At 42.8% G+C, this 5,797-nt stretch overlaps 1 pseudogene; it reads right to left on the bottom strand.

The window, feature by feature from the left end:
• Positions 1-1,103: 1,103 nt before the first annotated feature.
• Positions 1,104-2,171, bottom strand: LOC147416946 (uncharacterized; annotated as a pseudogene).
• Between the last annotated feature and the right edge of the window lie 3,626 nt (positions 2,172-5,797).

The raw sequence follows: 5,797 nt of genomic DNA, 5'->3' as shown, positions 1-5,797 counted from the left end.
AGGACGATAATAGAACTATCTATCTCTCTCTCTCTCTCTCTCTCTCTCTCCCCCCCCCCCATCCCTCATCAACCTTCTCTCACCCCCCCCCTCCCCCCCCTCCCTCTCTCTCTCTCTCTCTCTCTCTCTCTCTCTCTCTCTCTCTCGCCCTCTCTCCCTCCTCCCTCTCTCTTTCTCTCTCGCTACTCAAGGACCTCCCCTCTCTCTCTCTCTCTCTCTCTCTCTCTCTCTCTCTCTCTCTCTCTCTCTCTCTCTCTCTCTCTCTCTCTCTCTCTCTCTCTCTCTCTTGCCCTCTCTCCCTTCCTCCCTCCCTCCCTCTTTCTTTTCGCTACTCAAGGACCTCTCTCCTCCCTCCCTCTCTCTTTCTCTCTCTCTCTCTCTCTCTCTCTCTCTCTCTCTCTCTCTCTCTCTCTCTTGCCCTCTCTCCCTCCCTCCCTCCCTCCCTCTCTCTTTCTCTCTCTCGCTACTCAAGGAACTCCTTCTTTCTCTCTCGCTACTCTTTCTTTATCGCTACTCAAGGACCTCCTCTCTCTCTCTCTCTCATCTACATTCATCCACATTTTGCAGATTTTGTCTCTCTTTCTCTCTCACTTGTCTATCTCTCTCTCTCTCTCTCTCTCTCATCACACATTTACTAATTGAATATCAAAAGACAACAATGATAGAATTCACACAATCTCTCTCTCTCTCTCTCTCTCTCTATCAATCTGTCTCTCTCTTTATTTTCTTGAGTTAGTCTCTCTTTCTCTCTCACTTGTCTATCTCTACCCTCTCTCTCTCTCTCTCTCTCATCACACATTTACTAATTGAATATCAGAAGACAACAATGATAGAATTCACTCTCTCTCTCTCTCTCCTCTCTCTCTCTCTCCTCTCTATCAATCTGTCTCTCTTTATTTCTTTATTTAATCTCTCTTTCTCTCTCACTTGTCTATCTCTCCTCTCTCTCTCTCTCTCTCTCTCTCTCTCTCTCTCATCACACATTCACTAATTGCATATCAAAAGACAACAATGAAAGAATTCATTTTGTTGAAAACTCAAAACAAAATATCATCATTTGCACAACTCAAGTTAAATGTGATAGCACAACAAATGCTACATTATTACAACAGTCTTTTTGCACTCAATAAAGTTTTGAGCTCGTTATCAGCCAGACTAGACTGATGGATGAACATGTTGTTGTTTATGTCCATTCCAAACACTCTCAAGTAGATATAATACAAGTGTTTGCAAGCCACATAGGTCATTCCTTCCCCTAACCTCCTTTGGAAGTCTTTGCAAGTACAACTAGGATTCCTAGCTACTGTGACTCGATATTTCTCACCACGTAACTTCGAGTTTGGTGTTACTACAATGAAGACTTCATGCTTACCGATCTTTACCATTTCCACTTGTTCGATGACCATTTCTAGTCCTAAAGCATTGTCGATCCTTTTCGATGCCTCTTCAGAAATACCTGTCCTATACCTGCCGACACGCCTTTGCCCTTGAACTTCCATAGTTTCTGTTGCGATATGAAACCCCGCTAGCTGCAAAGACTTTACTTCATGCGTTGTTAAGTCCGTGCCCTGTGCCACTGGCCACTCAAGTGGAGGCCTTGGAGGCCGCATTACAATATATGGACAAACATCCCACACATGTTTGACATCATCACTACAAAACCATACCCATGTCTCATTGTTACGCCCCTCCCAGTTGCGTTTCCCCCAGAAACTTGGTGCCACTGTTCCCTCTTTGCATAAATTCACCTTTTTCTTGCACTTTCCTCCTTTGATTTTTCCTTGGCAAGTGAACTGAGACCCCGGTTTGCACCTGCGGATTGCCCACATGGTGTCATTTATGTCAACCTCGATGGCCCTAATTATCACCCCTTCATTCTCCTCGTCCATATATTGATCTTGGATTACCTGTGATGCATCTCCAAATGACAACTTTCGAGCCTTTCTTTGTCGAGCAACATTTTGAGTGACATACTCTGGCCTGTGTGAACTATTTGCCTCCTTGCCTATAACATTGCCGAATGTCTTGCGTCGCCTTGTCGTTGTAACCCGGTCTCCAAAAAACTCTGGCACCTTTGGAAGATCAGTTCCTCTTATTGCATCGTTCACAGCACGGCTACTCTGTGATGGAGTAGGTGTGTGAAATTGTTGTGAAGCTGCCTTGTCTCTCATCTTGCGTATGCTTGGTCCGATTCCTATATACTTACCCTCTGTATATGCCATTCTTTTGGATTGTTGAAGAAGAGTGTTCCCAATATCCGAAACTGTTGCATCGTACAAAGAAATTTTAGGCTTGTGACCTTCGCCTGCTAGCCATGAAGCGTGACGTGACTCTGAGAGATTTGTTCGAGGGATGACCTCGATGCAATAGTCATCTAAAGCCTACAAAAAAATAAATAAATTTACTTCTTTGATATCATGAAGGGTCTAATTAAATGGACATCCTACAAACTATTGTAGAATAAATTTGAAACTTACACCAACAATTTCCTTCCTCCAATGAGGGTACCTCACATGCCACCAACTCAACCAACACTCCATTGGGCCTAGATTCCCATCTGCCACCTTTCCTGTTGCCCACCAAGCTCGAATGAACCGATATTGGCCCTCTGCATCTTCACTGCTACGCGCGCACCGCCACAGTCGACACAGTCATTTGTGCTCGTCTTGAAATGCATTGAGAACATATTTTGTGGTGTGGATCCCTAGACTTTGTTCCCAATGGAAAAGGCATGATCTCTCCCTACCTTTCATCACCATATCCGGACCTCCATTGAAAATTGTGCGCACCGCATTCCAGTTTGCTTGGGCTTCATCTGCCATAAAGCCAGCAAAATCTGGTGGGGGCACCCCATTGCGCTCTAGCACGATGATCATTTGTTGCCAAAATATCATATGTGCTATAGTGTCCTCTTCTTTCATCTCACATATGGCAATTGTCATTAATTCTTGGACACTGAACATCAAGACAAAGCCACATTAACATTTAAGTATGTGTCAATATGTGTTTAGTATTCTAGAATTTGTTCTAGAATAGATTGTAGGATGTATTGAACATAAAATTAAAAGAATTAAATTTAAACTTGCCTTGGATCGTAAACATGGGCTACCATGGTTGTCCATCCTTCTACCCGTCTAACGTGATCAAAGCAAACCCACGCTCTTTTTAGATATCCATTTCCATTTATTTGCATTCTATTGACAAGATCTATGCCTGAGCCAAGACTTGTTGTCGACATCTTGAATACAAAACATCTATCCTCCTCTCTATTAGATTGACCGGGAAAAAGCATTCCGTGGATAAACACAAATGTCAAACGTCTCTTTAAGTCAATTATCAATGACTCCTCTCCACGAGCACTTGACTCCCCACGAAATTTATGCACCCAGTTCTTAATTCTGTGTAGAACATCATGAAAGTTTAGAAATATATAAGACTCTAAGTTTATAAAGTATATTAAAATGCATTTCCCATACCTTTGGCTTTTAACAAGAGGAAATATTTCTTGAAGTATAACTGACAACTCTACTTGTCCAAGCAAAGTGCATTCACCTGAAGAAGGTTGAAGGACAATTTGTGAAATAAGCTTAACCACCTCCATTTGGATTTTTCTCGGCCTAGCTTGGATGCCAAGCGAATCAACGGCCTCAGCCACCAAAGACTTCACCCTTGCAATGGTACTTTTGGATGAACCTAGTTTGACATCATGGTCATGGAAGCCTTGATGCACCATGGCTCGAGAATAGCGTTTGTTGGTTGGCATTATGTAGTATACCTGGCAGTCGTAGGTTTTTCGAATAACAGGCACATGTTGACAATAGAAGCACTTCAAGGTTCCATACTTTTGCAAGTCACCATTTAGCATTGGTCTCTCAATTAGTTTACCTGTTATTCCATGCCTACAATTGTGATTTTGACACTCTTTCTCTTGTACATGAAAAAAAAGAATAATGAATACCTGTCCAAGACGAACAGTTGGGTTTTCCTGTAGATAACACTTGCGAGCACTCTGCAAACACACATTCAAAATCACCTCCACAATAGCTTTTCCTTATTGTTGCTGGAAACTTGATGTTTGTGGTTGTTGGTTTTGTCCACACATGCCCATCCACTGATTGCTCCATTCCATCCATAACTGACATCTCGATATTAGGCTGAGGTGGAAATTCAAACACCATGTTTCCATTGTAGCTTGATGGAATTTCTTCCACCCACTCCCATTCCGATGTTGCAATCAAGGTCTTCAGCTTCGGAGATCTCATATTGGGATTTAACGCTAGCTCCACTATGCTAAAGGAATCACCGATCGGTGCCCGGTCCTTCTTACATCCCTCTTGTAGTGGGGATTCTAGGTCGACCACCACATTTTTGGGTGTTTTGTTGGTGGGGTCAAAGTGAAACTCTTCGTTCTCTTCATCAGAAGAAAGCAACAGTATTTCGGCTGATTGTAGTGTTGTAGTAGCTTTCACAGGGGAATCCAAGAATGCAACATACTCTGTGGAAACTTTAGCATCCAAAACATAAAGAGGAGAGCTATTACCTTTTCCTGCATTCTGCAAAGGAAATGTTGATGGTTCACCTTCAACAGATTTTGCTAGTGCAAACACATTATAACCAGCTGGTGCATTTATGTCAGCTCTAGATAAAACCAACAAAGATCCTTCCAATGATAGGTGGTGTGGTTTGCCAACCCCCACACCACCCACGTGAACGATGAAATGAGAGCTTTCCATAGAGAGAGAGAGAGAGAGAGAGAGAGAGAGAGAGAGAGAGAGAGAGAGAGAGAGAGAGAGAGAGAGAGAGAGAGAGAGAGAGAGAGAGAGAGATGGAGGTGGGAGGAATGTGTTGGCAAAGTGAGGGATAGGAGGAGAGGATGAGAAGGGGAGATAGAGGAAAGAGAAAGAGATAGTGGTCAAGGTGTCCAGAGCACGGGATGTAAGTACATCTGAGAGAGAGGTATGTGGGACAGCTGGAGGGAAAGATGATAGAGAAATGGGCTAGAGTAGATAGAGGATGTTATAGATAGTCAAGAGAGAGAGAGAGAGAGAGGTTGGAGGAGAGAATTGAGGTAGAGTGGATAGAGGTTTGTATAGGTAGCTAAGGGAGGGTGAGGTTGGAGTAGAGCTGAGAGAGAGGTTGGAGTAGAAATGAGGGATGGTCAGTGATGGTAAGTAGAGAGGTAGAGGAGTAGAGATGGTGAGTGAAGGTAAGTAGAGAGGTGGAGGAGGAAAGATGGAAAAAAATGGTAAGTTGTATTGAGCCATCTCTTTATATAACTCCTCATTAGGAAAAATATGAACCCTCTAGGGGCCCTTTGGGATTAAGGTTAATTAGAGGCCAGCCAATGAGAAGAGGGTGGTGGACACACTCTATGCCCTCAAAAATGTAGGGGGACAAAGTAGTCTTACACTTCTTAAATGGGCTCTTACCTAGTGAGAAGGTGGGGTGGGGGGGGGTGGGGTGGGCCATATGGAACCTCCAACTTTCCTCCTTTTTGATCCGGTTCTGAAAAAATCCCAAAAAATTGAAAATTTTCAAAAATTTCAAAACTCAAATTTCATCTTCTGAAAACCCTCCTAAAACTATTTTATGGTCAAAAAAGCATTTTTTGATCTCAAAAAGTCAAAACGTGCATCCAAAAATCCTAAAATTCAAAATTTTTAAAAAACTTTTAAAAAATCTTTTTTTGCTATCCAGAGCTCCCCCAAAAGTAGTTATTAGGCAAAAAGTGTTTTTCTCTCTCTAGAACCCTTTTCCAACCCCTCCTTGGTTGCAACCATCACACTCATCCTCTACT

This window comes from Adiantum capillus-veneris, unplaced genomic scaffold (genome assembly GCF_014529385.1).
Source record: "Adiantum capillus-veneris isolate H3 unplaced genomic scaffold, ASM1452938v2 Hic_scaffold_33, whole genome shotgun sequence".
NCBI classification, from domain to species: domain Eukaryota; kingdom Viridiplantae; phylum Streptophyta; class Polypodiopsida; order Polypodiales; family Pteridaceae; genus Adiantum; species Adiantum capillus-veneris.
This window is presented reverse-complemented; position numbering and strand designations above follow the sequence as displayed.